This window comes from Marmota monax, unplaced genomic scaffold (assembly GCF_021218885.2).
Source record: "Marmota monax isolate L192 unplaced genomic scaffold, Marmota_monax_Labrador192_F-V1.1 WCK01_AAM20220418_F8-fsc00100, whole genome shotgun sequence".
NCBI classification, from domain to species: Eukaryota; Metazoa; Chordata; class Mammalia; order Rodentia; family Sciuridae; genus Marmota; species Marmota monax.
In genome coordinates, this window is record NW_026693872.1 from 2,718,725 (window position 1) to 2,740,114 (window position 21,390).

A 21,390-nucleotide genomic window follows, 5' to 3' on the forward strand; every position below is an offset into this window, starting at 1 on the left:
TCGCACTAGGTTGTTTATAACCTTGCTAAGTTGCTAGGCTGGCTTTGAACTCGTGATGCTCCTGCCTCAGCTTTCCGAGCTGAAAGGATTATAGGTGTGTACCACACTACCTAGCCCATGAATCAGCACCTCTTAAGAAAACATAGCATAATGTCAGTACCAACTGCATTTGTTGAACATATGAATACAACATACTGGAAACCACGGAATATAAAAAATGTATTATCACTTATGTAGGGTCTAAAAATTTGTAGCAATGAGGGGATTAAAAATGGCATAATATTTAATAACACAATTAAAATATTCTTATTAAAAACTAGAAACAATATCTATTGAGTATATGAAATGTAGCTAGTAAACTGAGGACTTTTTACTCTTATTTAATTTCAATTTAAAAGTCCATTGGCTATCATATTGGAAAGCACAATTTTAGATCATTGAAACTAGAACAAGTACATATAATAATAAAAATAAGAAAACATGAGCCAAAATGAGCATTTACTCTTAACAAAATGGAAAAGAAAGATATAGAAAAGCACAAGAGGCTTTTATGAAAGAAGATTTGAGGAGAAAAAGAAATAAAGAGGTGATTTGCCTAATTCCTTAAAATAGAAAAAATGAAAATGAGCAAACTGACTAATGATGAGGTTACATACTGATAAACTTATTGTAACTTGAAAATATTATAAGTTGCAAATGCACTTAATGTACCTAACCTAGCAAACATTGTCGATTAGCAACAAGGAAGACTTGTTGTCCTGATCACCTGGCTGAATGAGAACTATGGTCTGTCCATGTGCCAGCTGGGGGAAAAATCAAGTTCAAAATTCCAAGTAAGATTTCTACTGAATGCATGTTGTTTTCACACTATGTAAAGCCAAAACATTGTAAGTCAAACCATTATAAGTTGGGGGTCATCTGTATATATCAAAGACAAAGCAAATGCTTAATGCTTGAATGTTAGTATGAAATTTTTAAAAATGTAATATTGTTTAACCAAACACAGTAATGCTTTTTGTAGCACTAATGGATTAATCTTCTCAGGAAATTTAAAAATGGAAAATATTTGTATCTACTAGAATTTCTGTGGAATGCGTCATTGAAAGGCCCAAATATGTAAGACAAACAAGAAATAACAAAATTCATTTTTATTATCCAATTTAACTAGATTCCTCAGGGGCAAAAGTCACATTGAACAACTAACAACCATTGTGCATATCAATGAAGTATACCAAAGAAGAAAACAGGAATGTTAAAATTAATTTTATTGGTTTTACACGTCTTTAAAAAAAACCAAAAAGTACAGGTTTCAATTTAAATGAAAAACTAAAAGAGTATTTTGGGGCTTTGTTCATTTACTTCAGAGATTGCCAAAAGCAAGCCTATAATTGACACTAAAACAAATGATAAGGAAAAAGGTATATAGATTGGAATTTGGTCTAAAATCCAGAAGCACTCTTTGTTATATATATGGTTCATAAATTCCATGTCTTACTGGAAGATGAGCCTCAACTGTGCTAACTAAAATCGCCTACTTTTGGGACACTTCAAAGATTATGTTCAGTATTTAGGAGTTCTGCCCAAAGACAGAATCTCTTTTTTATTTATTTTTTTCTTTTCTTTTTTTGGTACCAAGGACTGAACCAAGGGGTGCTTAAACACCAAGCCACATCCCCAGACCTTCTAAAATGTTTTATTAGAGACAGGATCTCCCTAAGTTGCTCAGGGTCTCACTAAGTTACTGAGGCTGGGTTTGAATTTGCGATCATCATGCTTCAGCCTTCCGAGTATCTGGGATTACAAGCGTGCACCACCGAGCCTGGCTAGACTCTTTTTAAATAGACTCTTTATTTTATAATATACATTGCATCTAACCTGAAAAACATTCTTGGACCTATTATGGAGAAAGCTGTTAAAGCCATTAGATTTAATACTGATAAGATACAAGGTACCCTGGAAGAAAAATCAAAACTTGAATATCCTCAAAGAAATACTGAATTGTGATTTTTGGTAGAAAGTAAAATTAATTTTGAATTTACAGTATTCCTCTGAATGAGTGTGAATAGCTGCTTGCTATTAATACTACTAGCAGAATATTACAACCAATAGTTCCAAGTTTGCCTTTTTATACTTTTGAAGGTTTTTTTAAAAAAAATTAACAATTTTTCTGAATTAGAAGACTATGCCAAGTATACAATATAAATGATATTCCAATAAAATGTATGAAAATGAGAGAAAACAAATTATTTGAATGACTATAAGAGAGAAGTTTCATGTATAAATAATCTTCGATCTGTAGACTTTATTTTTAAGCTACTATAGATAAGGATGTGGTGTCTGTTAAAGAAAAAAATTGAATAAGTTGAGCAACACACTACCATTTCCAGTCTTTTTTTTTTTTTTTTTTAATTACTGCAGCATTTTTTTTTAAGATGGAAGAAGTTAACACTGGCCACTAGAACTTTAAGAGTCTGTGAAAATGGTAGAAATGTAAGTAATAAGATATATATAGATATATATATAGATATAGATATATAGATATATATATTGGGGGATAGTGATACTTTATCATATGTATCCCATAATAATGTTTGAAAGTGATATGTAAAATTCATGGTTCATTTTTAAATTATGAGTATTTCTATAATAACTTCATTAACAATTCCAGTTGCTATTCTCTCAAGCAGGTGGATACAGGAGATAAACTGATGTTGGGCCTTCCAGGGAAGACCTTGAATTTCTGAGAGCTAGAGAAACAGGACCCCTGGTGACGACATTGACGTTTTTAAGATGTAATAGTATTTGGGTGTTTTTGTGTCTCATTGTTGACTTTGGTATTTCCAGAGAACACGGACTGCTTATCTCACGTGAGCTGAAAGATGTCTGGGATTTCCAGATGCTGAACTGTTTAACAGGACTAACTGATAGAAGCAAGTGACCCAGGGACTTGGGTGAGACAGGTGGTGTCTGGATCTCTGGGAAACGTTTGAAAGCAAGACCAGAACTTTGATCTACATGGGTCTCTTAAACATGGACTCTTTGATTTGTAAGCTCTTGTGTATTTGCAAGGGCATTTCAATCCATATATTTATTATCTTCCCCACTCTTCCTTTGTGGGCACAATTTTACATCAGACATTTGAGGTATTAGAAGTTTATCTTTCAAGGGAAATTATACCTAAGTTTAGATGAGTATCTATATCTCTATCCGTATCTGTAGCTATCTGGTCAAAAGTGTTCCTGACTTTTCACATACCTAATTTCAAATTCACTAGCAGTGAGAGAAATCTACACTGGACTTGTGTGGGAAAATGAGTATAGAAAAGGAGCCTGTCTAATGTTCAGCTTCTTTGAAAGGACTGCCGGGTGCGATGCATCTTTTGTTAAGGTGTTATTCTTTTAAGTTTCTGATTAACATAAGTTTTAAAAAATTATACAAAAACATAATACCATGATTATGGAAATAAAAAGCCACCCACAAGCTTACTATCTTTACAAATCATCTATTTTCATTCTTTCCTGTCTTCCCAAAAGGCATATTTTTTTCAGTGTTGGACATGCAGCACAAATAAGAGTTTGCATCCCGATCTTTCCCATAAAGCATCACACAATGCATATTACTAATGTGGTCTCAATATAACACATATTTCAATGACTTCAAAATATTACTTTAGTGGATATAATTTAGATCAGCATTCAAAAATAATTATGGGATATTTAAGTTGCCTCTAATTCACTTCTGTTATCAATAATACCTCTTTTCTGTTACCCTTTTCCCTAGTATTTAATTATTTCCTTAGAATAAACCTCCAACAGTAGAATTATTAGGTCAAAAGAGCTGAAAAGTTGATGAAATGGTTGGTTGTTACCTCTTCTGATTAATTTATTTTAAATCACAGTCTTCTTCCCTTGTTTAAAGCAGACTAACTTAGTGGCTCACTAACTTGCTAATTAACTAGCTTGGTGTTCCAGGTTCCCAGTGCGTCCTATTCACATCCAGCTGGTTCATGATACCCTTGTCTTTTCTCCTTCCTGGCAATGATCCTCTGGTTTGTAGTTCTTTACACACATAAGCTACAGGGATAACTTTTTGCCCTGCAGCTTGATCACTTCAGGGATCCTGTCTCTGGCATCAAGGAATTCCCCATCTGCAGAGCCTCTGTGAGACACAGCCTCAGTGGGTAGGAAAGAGGTGACTGATGGGCCAGGCAAGGGCTGAGCTCCTGGCTATCAGCTCCTTCTTTCTCTTACTAACTGGGTCTCTGCCAAAGCATCTTGGGCTCTGCCACCAACCTATCCCAATGGCTCTTACCATAATTCAGGCAACCATGTGAGCGTGGCACAGGCACTTAACCATGCACCCACTCTGCCTGGAACTGGCAGGGACCTGGGACCCATGAGGAACCCATTGGGAACTCAGATGCAATCTCTCCTCTCAAGAACTCTGTAGGCTGAAAGATAAGAAATATATGCTCTAGGAATATAGCTGAGAGTTTATGATTACACGGAAGCTCAGAAGAGAAGGTTATCATCATAAGCCTGGAGCTGGGAATAGAAGGACAGATAGGAATCGGAGAGACAAAGACATTCAAAGGACATTGAGTTTGTAGCATGAAGAGGTTCGCCATTCGGTTGATAAGCATCTACCACTCCCCAGGCTCTGAGCTGGGTGCCTCGCACCCACAGATGGGTGGATAGATCCCAGGCCTTCAGGAGATCACACCCCCGTGGGAGAGACATGCAGGAGATGGTCACAATACAGGGAAATGTGTGCCATCACAGAGGAACTCCCAGAACACTGTTAATGCCGTACTCAGATTTGTCCTGAAAAGATGAAAGGTGGGACAAAAAAGAAATCTTCTTTCTGGACCTCGAAGGAGTTGGAGTATTGTATGATGATCACACAAACAAAATGTGAGGGTGCAGCTGTGGAGGGGAAAGGGCCTCTCCACCTTCACTCTGAAGACCTAATTCCAGCTGTGTGACTGTGATCAGGTTCTTCCAAGTCTCTGGACCTCGGTTTTATCACAGGTAAAGTGGGGATCATAATAATTCTGCAACTTTTGGTAGCCCAAAAGAGAAGGAGGTACGAGAGTTACAATTATTCTTGTTGTATATGAAAGCATTATTGAAAACCCTCCAGCCTGGCATAGAAGAGTGATTATTGGCATGATGGTTTGATCCTAGCCACAATTACCTGCCTCCATGCTCCAGGCTCATACCACAAAGGGGGATGGCTATAAATGAGAAGGATGCAACCTACCACCCACCACATCTGCTTTCTTTCATAGTCCTAAGTCCTCCTGAATTTGATTATTAGTTTATTTTCTCTTTCAGGAAATTAAAATGTGTAGCATACACTATCCCTAAGGGATTTTAGAGGGGATGGCAGGTTAGCCACACGGCCAGGGTTCACCTATGTGTAACTTCACAGGACATGGATTCTATCATTTCTCACAAGAAACTGTGGCGATAGCCAGAGATGACAGAGGTGCCAGATGAACCAAGGAGAGAGGGTAACTCAGAGGTGATGACCTTTGTCCCTTAACTGACACCTCTGAGCTTGGTGGCTTCCACAGAGGTAGACACTTCTGTTTGCATATTGCTTTAAAGGGATTAAAGGATCTGCATTCTGGAAGCCTCCTTCCTGGTTCTGCCCCAGGCTCTGAGCTCATGCCCCATTCATTCCATTGTAATGAGATGAACTCACATTCCTTGGGAATTTACTCTATGCCAGGAATTATACTCTACCTTTTTTACACTGCCACACAGCTATGCTGATTATCCCTACTTTACAGAGCAGGAAACTTAGGCAGAAAGTCAGTCATTCACAGCTAACAATTTGCTGGGATTTGAGAGCTGAGTCAAACAGGCTAACTCCAGAGCCCATACCTGTGACCATTCTGGAATTTTACCTCCTTCAAACAGGTAAGCCTGGAATTCCCACATCACAAGACAAACCTAATGGCCTCAAATCAGGAGTCAAAGCCAGAGGCTGTTCTTAGAATTGGCTTCTCATACAGCGAGAGACCTGGAGGAGAGGAAAACAGCGGTGGAAGGTTTTCTCAGCATACAGGCAGTAAATATGTCCATGCAGAAATTCTTGCAGGTGGCTTGAGGAAGTTGGAAGTTGACCTTGGTGTGGAAGAGAGAACCTGGTGATGGAAGAGCCAAGCTTTAAACAATCTCTTCCAGACTCCAGCTTCCCGAATTGTTTGTGCATTGTCTTTTGTTTTTCTAGAAAATACATGAAGTTTGTCACCCCAACAGCGCCTCTGAGCATAACCTTGCATTTCCCATGGCCTCATTCAGCAGTCTCTGCACTCGTCTCTGTGGAACTCCACTGGGAAGAACAACCCAATAGACTGATAGTATGTGTGTAAGCACATGTGTAAAACCACACCACTAATGTTGTGCACATTGTCAAATGTAAGTCAAACTAGAAAATTATAAAAGAAGAGATTAAGATGAGATAAAGAGTACTTTGAAATGGATGCTAATCTGAATGACGCTACACCCTCTACCACCTCAAGGTATAATCAGTACTGTAGGCAGGAGTCATCATTAATAATAGCACATGAAAACCTATATTCCCAAGCATTTCTCCTGATATTTTTTATTTACTTATTTATATTTTTGGCCCACTGTTTGCTATATAGATTATGTCATGAGATTGGTTCTAACCCCCAAAATGCATCTCAAAGAAAGTCAGTTTAGAGGAGGCAGGCTCTACCATGTGTTTGTTATTCTCTGTGTTTATTGTATTATTTTCCATCCACAGGTTTGTTGCAGAAATCTTTTTACAACACTCATCTATTTTGTAAGGGTTCATTTGGTTCCATCTAGATAAGGAATCTACAAATCCATGAACCAGATAGATGAGAATGGCAGTGTGTACACCCCCGGGCCCTCCAGAGCACAGCACCTCACCCCTTTCCTCATAATAGCCTTACTTGGAGATGTTATAAGAAACCATTGGACACAAGGATCCAAAGAGGGTCCCATAATCAGTGCTATAAGAAATAATGGTAATTTTCAATTTTTTCTTTTTTAAAATGGATGTAAGTATCATTGAAAATTCAGTATGACTTGCATAGCCATTCAGGAACATGCATTGTTCTTTGGAAACCCTGATCTACCAAGATCAGAATCCTTAGCCTTCTAAGACCAGTGACCTACTTCTTTAACCATACCTTCAACAGACTCCAGCCCCACCCCATTCCTGTGATCACCCACACATGCTACTGTATAAACACACAGGGCTAGTCATCTTTCTCTGAACACTTTCTTCCCCTGGGACTTTGCTCAGATTGCTCTTCTGCTCGGAACACCCTGGCTCTTCATTGCAGCCTTTCTCAGTTTTATAGTCATCCATTGAGGCTTCACTTGTGTTATCACCTCCTGTGTGGAATAATAGCAATCCCAACCAATGTACACTGGTTGCTTACTACACCCTGGGCATGTATCATCTCATTATCTCATGACAATCCTACGAGATAGGGAGGATTCTGAGAAAACTGTCAGTGAGAGCAATGTCTGGAGCCACACAGCTAGGAGATGGGGAGCCAGAAACCAAACCCAGCTGGAGTATGAAATCTCACACTCTATCCCTGTGTGTGTGCTTTAATTTAATTTTACTTATTTGAATAGGTAAAACCTCACTAATACTCTCTTATTCTCCTTAGTAGTAGGGAGATGGAATTAGTTACTCTTTCCTTGAGTTTCCACATCTACTTGTATGTTAATATCAGGTAGTATTTACTTCGCTCTGCCATGTATTGTTATTCTTTGGGCACATGTCTCATATCTTCAACTATACAGTGGGAAATCTTTTAGACAAAACAACAACAACAATAACAACAAAAACAAAACAAAAACATATTAGATTCCTTACAGCATATAGTAGAAACAATAAATGTGGTGAATAAATGAATGAATGGATGGATGGAAGAACTGATGGATGGGGAAAAATAAAGATCTAGGTTGGGTATAGTTTTCTTTAGATATTTTCCTGGTGACCCGAGGTGCTTATTACAAAGGCAAGTAGGTGTATATCTGTAATAGATTATAAAGATTTCAAACCAAAATGGCAGGTGAGAGTTTCACCTTCCAATATTTATAAAAGCACTTAAGACTTGTCTCCCTCTTTAATCTGTAATGACTAGCTGATAGAGACTCAGACTTATATTTATGTAATCTAACATCCCCAGGTACTGAATGTACCAAAAGTTATTTCCCTGCTTCATTACAAATTAGCACTTGATACCTTGGATAACTTGAGTATTTCGGGGCAGACCATTCTGATGTTGACAATAATTAATGTAGTCAGCAGAAGAAACTTTGGCTCATTTGATATTGAAAATAACACATACACACACACTCCACAATTTAGGATTTTTTTTCTTCCTCTATGTTACTGATTCAGGATCTGAGACTTACAGAGATGAAGTGAATTGGTCAATAATCACAAAGCCAAGAAATGAGAGTCCATATCCAAACATAGGTTTTAGACTCAAATCCCTTGATCTTTCCCCTCCCTCTGTTGCTCAAACATAAAATGAATCCCAGAATATTGGATATTTGAGCTATCAAAAATTTACCACGGGCATAGCAGAAAATCTTTTGGTGTTTTTGAAATGCTGTTCTGTTTAAATCTGCAGCCTTGAGCATTGCTTACGGCAGGGGAGAGACTGGCGGGCTCGTAATCCCTAGAGGACTAAACAGAAGCCCAGTCCATCTGTGATAAATATCTCTTCCAAGGGCCACAGGTGTGCACGACAGAGCAAGCATCTTTCTTTTCCGCCTCAGTGCTGAAACCATCATAGAAGCATTCCGTCCTCTGTTCAGATACTCTTTTCTTCCTTTTAAATTTTTTTTTTCTGGTTAACATTTGATTGTGTTCTTTTGCGGAGGTACAATAACCAGCACTGTAACGATAAGCCGGATAGTGAAACAGACAGGCTGGTGTGTACCCACTAGAAACAGGGATATGGGGATGTACAAGGCCTCATTCCCAGTTCTAAGAAGGACTGGAAGAGACAAAGTCAGATTACTTTTTTCTCACCTTCACTGGACAAGGCAGCCACACTAGGTCAAAAAGTAACCATAGGCTCCCTGAAAAGAAAGGTCAGCGAGGCCACCTTCAATCTACTGATAGAAATGTGGATGGAAAGTGGATTTACTCTGAGGAATCCCTTAAAGGATAAGAATAGTAAAGAGCAGTGAAACTTAAAAGCAACTAGTTTCCCATTCATTGTAGGGCAGCCCTTCCTGACAGAGATGTGCAACAAAGGAAAGAGCCACCTTCTGGAATAGTGAGCTTGATGTCATTAGAAGGATTCAAGCCAGTTCGCCTCGCCCTGACAGTGGCATAGAGGGCATATATTAAGACAGTAGATGGTTTGGCACAATAACTGCTAAAACCCCTTCTAGCAAAGGCATTTTGTGTTTCTCCAAATATTCCACACATGAGTGCCTTAGGGGATGAGTTTAGGCAAAGCTCATCTGTTCCATAATATTTGGCCACAGTACAATGCTTGCTGCCTGGTCACAAAGCATTTTACAGACAGCTGTTACCACCCCTATTTCAGAAGTGTGGTGGAAAGGGAATTCAGAGACAGGTGAGGGACTGCCACCATACAAGCAGGTGGGAAGAGGTCCCTGGCTCCAGAGCTTCCCTGTACCTGAGCCCACACGGTTCTCCACTAGATCTCAACTCAGCAAATTCCAGCCACGTGCCACAATCCCTTTGCCCTGAGAAGCCCCCTGCCCCTGAAATGCCTTAGGAGTTTCTTCTTCTAGGTTGTAAAGTCATGCAGTCCCAGTGTTTGAACAGTCTGAAAGGTCATAGAGTCAAGCTCTCCGGAATCCACAGGAAAGCAATGCTTCCCACTGACTCCAACTGAGATCTAGCAAATGGAATAAGCCACGTGGAATCTTAAGGAATTCTGTCTGGGCTCAGGGATAAATAGAGCAAAAGTCACAGCCAAATATTTTGCCAGATTGTCCAGAGGAAACAACAGTCAGTCTTTATGGAGAAAAAGCACTGGGTTCCAGGAGTGGGAAAAAATATATTGTTTGTTGAAGTTGCAAAGATGTGGAGTGATAAGGAATCATGACACCCTGGAAGGACTTTGCACTTCACAGATGAAAAGGTGGGTGGATGGGTGGAGGGATTCAGGAGCAAACAATGAACTGAGAATCAAGAAACCTGGGCCACACTGAGCTGCTATTTGACCTTGGGAGAGTCTGAACTCTTCCAAACTCAATTTCCTCAAAAGGATAACAATTTGTGGCCAGGATTGATTGGGGGATCAGATGAGATCATGGATAAAAGCACTTGTAACTGGCAAGATTAGACAAAAGAGAATTTCTAATATGATCAACCCTGCCTTTGGCACTTTTTCAATGTTCCCGGGCAAGAGAAAAGGGTCAAGATTATTATTTCCTACTTGCAGATGTGAAGAGACCTGGTCCTGTTTCACAGTACCTGGACCCACAGGAGAAACACCAGTGCCTGCCTACAGCATGGTACTTCCTCTCCTTTGGAGAATGACACCATTACATAACTGACTTGGGTGGGGTGCCCCAGACCTTGGAGATTTCCTTCTGCCTGGCTGTGTGGAATTAGGAAGATGGGCACTTTCACATTGACTTGAGGGCCACAGTCCTTAACTCTCTTGTCTCCACTCCACCCTCTGCTATTGATATGGTCTCTGCCACCTCAGGCCAGGGAAGGAATATCTGCCCTCTCTCTTGTTCTGTGCCCTTGAAGAATCCCTTAGCCATCATCTGTCACATATAACAGTCTCCAAATCATTCTAACTTCTGCTTCTCCAACAGTGTGGCCTCTGCTGTGAGGTTTTCTAACCACGGGTTTCCCCAACATCCCCATCCCCTCCCGGCCGGCTTCCCCTCATTCTCCTCTTCTTCTCTACAAAATGAAATGAGAAAGGCAGTCAAGTGACTCACCGGTCCACACAGACAGGGCGGGAGAGGCAGACAGAGCGAGTGTGTGGGTCCAGATGAATATTTCCGCAGGCCTCTTGACTGCTTCACACGATCTGCTGAGCTTCATGAAAGGGAGGATATAAAAATCTGAGTGGTGCCATATTGTCTCCAAAAGCAGCCAGCGTGAAAATGAAGTGTGACTGCCGCCTTCCCGAAACACAGGGCCGTTCCCGCCTCGCACCCTCAAATGTGGCGCAGGCCAACTTGTCTGGAGTAAGGAGGCCCACGCTGTCTGCACCCTGGGGCCTCAGCCACCCTCCTTGCCAGGGCTCCCTGGGCTTCAGGATCACCCTTTCTGAGAACTCTGGGCCCCATGCTGCCTCAGGCCCCTGAATAGATACACAGCGGTGTCTGCTGGGGTCTCTAGCGTGATGCCAATACAAGATGCTTTCTTGGGGGGATCAGCCCCAGCAGCATGGGCCTAGGCAAGGCCCAACTCCAAACTCTATGGCCACCTTGAGGTATTAGAGACCAGAGCTTCATACTGAGCAGACTGTGCATGAGGAGGCAGTCAGAGTGGGTGGGCCCCTGTCCCTCTGCCAACAGAGGAGCTCTGCTGGATTCCACTTTGTACACTGGGCATCTGCCTAAGAATTCACTGGAAAAAAGAAAAAGAAAAGAAAAGAAAAATCAAGCCCACTGAGATTACAAACAAAAATGGAGACAACTTTGAAAGCCCCAGGGATGAAGTCCTTTGGTTCTCAAACTTGAACACGCCTCAAAATTTCCTGGAGGGCCAGGTACAACACAGATGGCAGAACTGTCCCCAAAGTGGCTGAGTCAGTATGTTCTAAGGAGCCGTCATGGTCCTCCAATGTTGCTCTTCTGGAGATCAACTAAAGAATCACTGGACTAGTCTCAACTTTCCCTTTCGGAGGCCAGAACAGCGGACTTTTTTAAGATGCCTTAGCAAACCAAGGTGAATTGCAACAGGAGACCATTTTTTGACAGCTCTCCCCCCTGGAATAGTGAGCTTGCTGTCATTAGAAGGATTCAAGCCAGGCCACCCCTCCCACCCACCCCCATTTTGTCCACAGCTTGCTTATAATGCCCTGCCTGCTCCAGTGCAACAGGGCCCTGGGCAGAGAAAGCTGCTGCAGCCTGGGCTCTCTGATGACCTCATTCTGTGATAAAGAGAGTATTCCTTACTCAGAGCCCATGGGTGGCCAGCCTGTGTGTCTGCCATTTTGAAAAGTGACATCTTACCTGTAGGTTTTAGGATGCTTCCCCCAAACTTGACTCCTCTAAGGCCTTCATTTCTTATTGTGTCTTCCCCAATCTCACTCCTTTATTCTTTGATCCAACACTTCCCAGATGAGGCCTTCTAGGTGCTGGGTGCTATCTTAAATCCTGAGAAAGACACAGAAACCTGTGAGGAACAGGCTTCTCTCAACCTTCTGGGACTTCACATCTGGGCAGGAGGCCCTCAGGTGTGTGAGGACAAGAAAGGGGAGTCTCCTGAGGGGGGCAACAAGATGTCCACAGAGCAGGGGTATGATGGGGCTGTCAGCATGTGGAATGGGTGATTCAATCCTGAGAAGCACTATTGAAGACACCGGTGCTTTGCATCCTTCTTTTCTCCTCACAAGCATCCCTGCGGGCCGTGCCATTATCAAAACCTTCTTTACAGAGAATTCAACTTGCTCAAGGCCACACAGCTACTCCAACTCACATTTCCTGACCCCAGAACATGATTCTGACCTCTTATTCCATTTAACTGTTCTCAGCCAAGGATGGACAGTTAGCACTTGTTGGGAGGCAGTGGAGATAGGTTTACTGGAGCACTGGATAGGCGTGGAGTGGAACAGAGAGGTTGGGGCTGTTTGTTGAGAGGTTTGAGTGTCAGGGTGAATTGTTGGAACCTAACTTGGGAGCTGCTGGGGAGCCAGTGGAGGATTTCAAACAGAAAAATGACACAAGGCACAGCTGTGTTTTAGGAAAATTCCTCTGACAACAGTGGGCACATTGGACAGAAAAGGGGCATTGGTGGCCAGGAGGCCACAGTGGAGTCTACTGCAGAATTTCGAGAGAAGCAAGGGCCTGGGTTAGTTCTGGGTGGCAAACCTGGGAGGAGACTCAAGACAGACGATCTTCTCTCCACTCTTATTGTGAACACTATTTGACCACTGACCATGCACCTGACCTCATTTGGTCCTCACAATAGCTTCTACATCAGATCTCCCCACCACCATCCTCCTTCTTGACTGTCTTTGTCCCTGCTGATGGGTCCTCAAGACTGGTAGTTTTCCTGTTTAGGATCAGAGCCCCAAACTTCCTCAAATCCATAGGAATCATGGGCTAAAAAATCTCAGGATCAAGGACTCATGCATGACCAGGTCAGAACCATTTGTTCTCCCCATTTTACAGTTGAGGAAGCCGAGGCCTGGAGACTATCAGTAACTGGCTCCTGTAGGAGCTGACGGTGCCTCCCCAGTGGTGGCAGATCCTTCCTCTGCTGACACGATGCTCCTGTGCTCCTGCCTTCTGGGGCCAGACTGGAGGCCCTGCAGCTGTGGTGGGTGCCAGATGGCATCTCAGTCACCAGGCTGGAGGGCGCCTGAGGACCTTGCGGTCAGCCCCACTGGCAGTATCACCTCCCTCGCTGGCACTGTGGGTATCGGGCACAGAGGGACTGAGTGAAGGGAACACGTGCTGCGGAGAGGGCAGGAATGAGGCTGACTCACGCTCTTTGTGGTGTGGGTTGCAGCTGTTCCGGGGGCATCCCAGCTACATGAGGCAGCTGCCATCTTCATGGTATCAGAGAGCCACACTTAACCCAGGAGCTGTGCTGTCAAACTGTAGCACTGCACAGAGGCAACCCAACTATTGGTTATTGAACCTCAGCTCTACCCGACCTCTACCCCAGCCCTGCATTTGCTCCTTCTACCTGTGTGATCTTGGGCAGGATGGCACTAATCCTGATGAACCTTACTTTCCTCATCTTTTCGTGGGCTTATTGACCTTTGCCCTCCCTATCTTCGAAATGTAGGGAGTGACCAGGAAAAAAAAAAGAAAATCTTTGCAACCTAAGAGATTCCATAGATTTCATTACTCTTATGCTTACTGATGTTAACATTAACATCATTAAACATTCTCGAAGGAAAAATGGTGGCAAAATGTTGTAAGGGTGTATTTGGAGTCTTCGTGGGGTTTTTACAAGCATCCTGTGAGTTTAAAACTACTTCATGACTTTTTTTTTAAAGTTACATTCTCTTTAATTACATTCTCTTCCATTCAGACAGCTTCACCATGAGGCAGGCATACTTCAGGCAACAAGAGAGGATGATCTCTGCCCTTGAAGAGCTTCATCCTAGCAGACAGAGACAGATATTCATCTGCATGATAAATATAAAAAAAAAAAAAAATCTGTTGTGCTAAGAGGTGTTTAGTCCTGTGGGGAAGAAAAGGAAAGCAGCTTAAGGAGAGCAGAGGGGGAGTGGGAGAGGGACGCACAAGCTGATTAGAAATAGCATGGTCCAGGCAAGACTCAGGGTGAAGGTGAGATCTCCAGGGGACCTGAGGGAGGAAAGGCAGTTACACAGCAGATATCTATGGGAAGCACATGTGCGAGTTGGGGTTGGAGCAAAGGTCAGGAGCTTGTTGAAGAACAGGAGGCCAGCGTGGCTGCCCCAGCACAATTAGGAGGTTCTGGGGCAAGGGAGAGTGGTGGGAAGTAAGATCAGAGAGGCAATATAGAGCCAGTCCTCTAAGGCTTTGGAGTCTATTTTGAGGACTTCCAAGTGAATGGGGTACCAGGGAAGGGATTAGAGCAAAGGAGTGGCACCATCCAATGAACATTGTAAGATGTTAACTTCTATGGCTACACTGGGTCTAAGGGACATAGGGTAAAGCAGGGGAAGCAGGTAGGGGCAATGGAAATGTTGCAGGGAGAGATGCTAGCAGTTTGGATCAGAAGGACAGCTGAAGGTAGTAAAAAGGTGATTGGATTCTGGAGATATTATATGTGTGTGTGTGTGTGTGTGTGTGTAAAACCACAACAATTTCTTTGACCTAAAGTCTATCCCCAAGGCCATTTCCAGGCCTAAAACTCTTTGCATGCACTTGAATCTCATCATCATCTCCTCAAATCTCTCTGCCCAGCTGTGGTAAGAATAAGAGAAACACCATGTTAACTCTGCCTTTTTAGATCCAAATTCTCTTGAGCATCTTGTTTCTCTACAGAGATATTAAGCCTACTTGGAAGCTATGATTCCACTTCCATGGCCCAAGGTTTCTGGGGTGATATTGACTCGATCCTATTCTGTGCCCAAGTAGAAATATGGTGATATTGACTCGATCCTATTCTGTGCCCAAGTAGAAATATGGCAAGGAAAGGCTATTTTACCCTCAATTAGGAAAACAGACAAGCTTGGGGACAATGGAAGGGCATAATTGTCAACAAAAGGAAAGTTTGAAGAAACATCTGCACAAGAAAGAGCAAGTGGCTGACCCTGCTGTGAACAAACTCCACCTTCGTCAGTTGTCCTGATTGATAGGTATATGATCTGTCACTGAGATACTATTATGTGCTACCTGATCTCCTGGATCCTGAATTCCTCTTCAACCTACCCTCTACATTACCACCAGACACAGGGTCTCCATGAATAGGAAAGATAGTATTCTCTGCCCTGGCACTCTCTAAAGAAGTGCCTTAGCCAAGCACAGGGGCACACACTTATAATCCCAGCTACTTGGGAGGCTGAAGCAGGAGGATTGCAAGTTCAAAGTAAGCCTGGGAAACTTAGCAAAATCTTGTCTTGAAATAAAAATAAAAAGGAATGGGGATGTAGCTCAGTGGTATAACATCCTGGGTTAGATCCCCAGTACCAAAAAAGTAAAAGGAACAGGAGGGATGGGAAGAGAAGGGAAGGGGATGGGGAAGGGAAGGGGAAGGGAAGAGGGAAGGGAGGGGATGGGAATGAAGCTCTGCCCTGGACCACAAGGACCTGGGCCAGGCTCCAGTTTTATGCAAGATTCTCTACTTTAGAAAGCCAGCCCCTGTGCTCCCACATCCCGCAGTCTGTGGAGGAGGCTCTAGCTGGGGCAGGGGCTGGATGCAGTTAGGGGAGCTGCGGTCCTTTGACCTCAATTCCACCTCAGCAGTATCCGTACAACGCAGCCTTCAACACTTCCTGCCCTAATTGTTGTGCAGTGTCACCATCGGCTGTTAAACAGCTGCCACCTGCCACCCCAGACCTGGATGCTGGCCAAGGGTAGGCAAAAATATTCCTTCCTTCATATAAATTGTGGGAAGACTCTTCTGGAAGAAATATGCTCAGGAAATGTGCAGTGTCACTGGGTCCCAGGCAGTGGTTCTGGTCTGTGCTCCTCCATTGTGATAACTGGTCACCCAGCTGGCTCTCCTCCTTGCCCCCTTCAGTGCCACCTTTTAAATTCTCTGATTGGGGGGCTGGGGATGTGGCTCAAGCGGTAGCGCGCTCGCCTGGCACCTCAGCACCACATACAAACAAAGATGTTATGTCCGCTGAAAACTAAAAAATAAATATTAAAACACACTCTCTCTCTCTCTCTTAAAAAGAAAAATTAAAGTCTCTGAGTGGGGCTGACAATCTAGTCTGGAGTCATGGAAGAACCCAACACATTTCAGCAGAGGGGACCTCAGAAGTCATGCCTTTTTAATAAGCAATGGAACCTTCTCTCCACCTCCTGAAATAAACCTGATCTAGATCTCCAATATTTTAAGTACCTTTGGTGACAAAATTGATAGTTTACTTGTTCTTCTACCATCCTCAGTGGTTTGGAGGCCAAGCCACCAACCCACAATCCTCGAACCTGTTCGAACATTTTCATTTCGCAAATGACGCACCTCAGGACCTAGAGTCTTATCACAACTCCCTCTGCGAATCAAAAGCAGAGGTTGTCCAAATTCCCCCTTTGATAAGGATATGGGTCATATTGAATTACAACCCACCTTAATGATCTCATTTTAACCTGAGTAGCTCTTTGTAGACTCAGCCTCTAGTAAAGGTCATTTTCTGATCTACAGGGGTTTAGAATTTTAACGTGCAACTTTTGATGGGACACCATTCTATGCATGGCATACAGGCAAGACAAAAACAAACCTGAATGTCAGAGGACCCTGGTTTTCTAATGCTAAGTGCAGGTGGCTTGCAGAATTCAGGCATATCAGTAGCTTTGAAATCTGTCATGAAGGGAAATTGACAAATACTACATAACAGGGTTTTCCTCTCCATCTCCTGGAGGAGAGCTGAGGATTAAACATTTACGGATATAGCACTGGATTGGGAGGACTCATTCTAGTCCACCAGGATCTGAAATAGAACTTCCTGTGGAATTGGATCTTTGCTTCTTAGATTTTTAAAGACTTTCAGGGAATAGGGAGCTGGGGATGTAGCTCAGTGGTAGAGTGCTTGCCTGGCGTGCATGAGACCTTAGGTTCAATCCTCAGGACCAAAGGGTGGGGGGGAAACACATTCAGGGAATAGTATGAGAAATCACTCAAAAATCCCTTTGGGATGGTCTCATCAGGAATGATAGACTTTAATGCCCTAAACACCATCTGACAAGGCAAATGGGCCAAGCAGCTGAACCGAAGAAACTAGAGAATGGTGAGGAAAGTGAGAAGAGGCTCTGGGGTCCTGGTTTGGCAGGGCTGTCATAAAGTAACACAGACTGAGTAATTCAAACAACAGAAGTTGTCATCTCATGGGGCTGGGTGCTATAAGTCCAAAATCTAGGTGCCGGCATGCTTGGCTCCTTCTGGGGGCTGTGATGCGAGAATGTGCCTCAGGTCTCGTTTCCTCAAATCATGTGGATTTTCATCTCCCATCTCCAGGTTTGTGTGGTATTTTCCCTGTAGGCACGTCAGTTACTGTGTCCAAATTCCCCCTTTGATAAGGACACGGGTTATATTGAATTACAACCCACCTTAATGATCTCATTTTAACTTGAGTAGCTCTTTATAGACTCCACCTCTAGTTAAGGTCGTTTTCTGATCTACAGGGGTTTAGGACTTCAACGGGCAACTTTTGATGGGACACCATTCAGGCAAGACCAAAACAAACCTGAGTATCAGATCTGGCTGGCTCACTGCCCTGATTCTTCTCCATTTGCCTAACATTGCGTGTGTGAAAACTTAAACTTTAGGAGGGAAGCTAGTGGCTTTCCAAGGTCATGGGTAGAGAAAGGTGGAGGTGATCCTTTTGTACCAGACTGGGGGCCTGTTCCAGTTACTTGTCTCCTTTGGTTTATGGACTGTTTCTCCTATTTGTGTGTTACCTCAATACCTTAGAAGAGTCTTTCAGCAGCCAAAGGGCCAGGATATATCTGGTGCTGGTCTCCAAACTCCCTCGAGCTTGCATCCTGGGTGAGACCACGCAGATGATGTTCAGAAAGCCCAGAATGAGTTGCATCTACCTCACTGATCTGTCCCCAGCAGAAGCTTTGGCTGCTCCTGAGCTCCATGTTAATTGCTGCGCTCTGTACCATAGATTTTTTTAGTCATTTGTTTTTTCAGTAACACTCTCTGACTATATACCAGCAAAGGAGAAAAAAAGATCCATTTCAGGACTCCAGGACACTCCCCACTCTGATTGATAGTAACCGAGAGAATAATCAGGTTATTTGTCTCAACTCGGAGACCTACAGGATCTAACATCTACTAGCAGTATGTGCACTTACTAATTCTGATCAGCCTCATACTCTTATCTGAAAATTGGGACTAATAATACTTAGCTTACAGAATAACTAATTCATTTGTTCATTCAGCGAACATTGTGAGGGACATTCAATATGCTAGGAATGGCCTGTGCACTGGGTTTATAATAGTGAAAAAAGTGAGATGATCACTTCCCAGGACCTTCAATGAGGAAGACAGACCTCTGTGACAACACATGATAGGGAAATGCTGGCTTCTTGGGAAACAGGAAAAGGAAAACCTGGGCAAACTTGGGCCCAGGTAGAATTCTGAAGGGAATGAGACATCCAGGTGAAGAGTGGACTGGGAAGGAGTAACTGTTGTTAGGGGAGCAGAAGGGATTGTGAAAAATACACTGGGTATTGAGGGTCATATGTCCAAAGATCTAAATGGAAGAAGGCATAGAGGTGGGTATTAATGAGCTAATGAGATGTGCATCACATAGTGTCAGGTACAGAAGGCACTCTGTAAATGCCACTTGACGTTTTCTTTCTATAACATGCCTATGAATTTTATCTTCTCATTTCCAAGACCAGAGATGTCAGCATTATGTTGAAAAATTCACGTTAGCAATAGAGCTCTAAAATTACTGAAAACCATGTTTTCATTTATGATAGTCTCACTAATATATACTTATTCATTGCAAAGACATGCATTTCATTTTTCATATACATGGAAGACAATTATTACAAATATGTGCCTAAGTGTTTTTTCTTTTGAATGAAACAATGACTCCTCCTGACTACACAAGGATTTTACTACCATCTGGCTTCAGATTTTGAGTGAACATAAATATTATTGTTTATTCTGTAGCCTCTAATTATCCCCACACACCTTCCCCTTTTGATCATTCTAGGTTCTGCACGGTAGAATTCTCTGCTCAAGTGGAGACGGTATTACAGAGGCCTTAGGAAGCGCACACACTGTAGGGAAACTACTCAGATACTCTGTTAATATAAATAAGAATGAGAGCCATGACCTCCAATGCATCTGTTTTTATTTTTTGTGAGTTTTTTTTAACTAATATATGCACCAGCATGAAATACATCCCCTCCTAATTGAAAGCAAAGTTGGCCTCTATCACTCTAATTAATATTACCATCTGATTTATTGTCAGGCAACCAGATACCAGTGTGCATAAAGACAAAAGGAGATAGACAAATCAGGAAAGAATTTGATAGGCATTTTGGTATTTCTTCAAGATACACACATAAATACTTCTTCCTTATCTTTCCTTTTTTTAAAAAAAAATAAAATATCTTGCCCAGCATGGTGATGCACATCTGTAGTCCCAGCTACTCAGGAGGCTGAGTCAGGAGGGGTGATTGAGCCTAAGAAGTTCAAGGTCAGACTGGAACTCAGAGTGAGATTCTGTCTCAATAAATCAAATCAAATTAAATTAAATAACTCACTGAGAATAAATTGCATTTTTTCAGTGCTTGCCAATCATGGTGCACACCCCCTTTCTTCCTTCAGAGTTTACTTTGAGGAAGGTGGTTCTTATTTTTATCGTTCCCATTTTGCAGTGACATAAACTTATCTAAGATAGTGTAGGTTGGAAACGACAGACTCTGAGTCATCACTCCCAATTCTGGGCTCTATTTGCCATTCCATGTTTCTTCTCCCATCATCTGCACCTAGACAGTCTCTGAAATCTCTTCCAGCTGTGAGACGTGGTGGAATGAAAGCTTCATGAGGGCACAGCCCTTGCCTGTTGCTTCAGTATTATATCCCCATTGTAATGTATAGCTTGGAAAGTCCAAGGAACTTAATCAACTACTCTTTGATATTTGCTGCACACTTTGGTGTCCCCAAGAGTTAATGCTAAAGAACTTGTTTACTGAGGGATACTAAGCAGCTAGTACCTAGGTAGATGATAAACTAAGCCCTCTGTGGGATCCAGGATGTGTGGTCCACCAGCTTCCCTGTAGCAGCAGCAGCCACAGGAGAGTGAAGCTCACGGCTTCTGGGAGCTGGGGTTGGGTGAGTTGGCGGGGTATCCCCCAATTCCACTCTTGCTTCTCCCTTTCCCTAAAGATACCTCTACAGGAAGCTGGAGCTCTGAGGGCTTCCTATAATTTGGTCTGAATAAAAATTCACTGGGTTTTTCCAATCTGTTAGCACTTCCTCCTTCAAGCTTTAGCTTCTCAAATTGGTAAGTATTTAATTTCAGTTACAAAATTAGTTGCTTATTGGTATGACATATTAAACTGGTCGTTTACTCATGAATAGCCTGTTGGTAATTTACACAGCATTTTCTCAAGAGCCATTTTCTAGAGACAGAGGAAAAAATGAGGGATCTTCTTTCCCCATATTTCTAGTTAATAATTTACCGCCCCAAATTCAGGCCTATTAACTCAAGATTCCCAAGTCATTCCACTGTGACACTTTGAATGTGACACTGTCTACCTAACAATCCATGAAAATAATGGGCTGTCAGGGAAGCCTACTTGCGCCTGCTTAAAATCTTCTTTTGTTCTCCGTGAGTTCCACGAGTACAGCCCACTGCTCCCCACTCCCCACTTCCAAGTCCTTCCTGATTCAGCCTGTAGGGCCAAAGGTGACGGCACCAACATCTACAAGTTCTTAGGGTAGAGTTGGAGGACCAACTGAGAGTCTTGCCTTCTCTGTACGTTCATGAGAATGTCCTCCAAATACACTCCTTTAGCCTATGAGAAATTAAGCTCCTCCTAGTCTCCTAGT

At 42.6% G+C, this 21,390-nt stretch overlaps 1 long non-coding RNA gene across 6 annotated transcripts in view; it reads right to left on the reverse strand.

Annotated features, from left to right (window-relative positions):
* LOC124105377 (uncharacterized) overlaps nucleotides 1–21,390 on the reverse strand; it is a 131,369-nt gene that overhangs the window by 37,815 nt on the left and 72,164 nt on the right. For 2 of the 6 annotated variants that reach the window (XR_006855709.2, XR_006855706.2), the window contains exons 4-5: nucleotides 12,216–12,359; nucleotides 10,971–11,070 (exon numbers count right to left, since the gene is read on the reverse strand). This is a non-coding gene — a long non-coding RNA (uncharacterized LOC124105377). Of the gene's footprint in view, nucleotides 1–510; nucleotides 6,031–10,970; nucleotides 11,071–11,494; nucleotides 11,608–12,215; nucleotides 12,360–21,390 lie in introns of those variants that run through there. The other 4 variants (XR_006855707.2, XR_009228482.1, XR_006855708.2 and 1 more) reach the window with 4 other exon arrangements.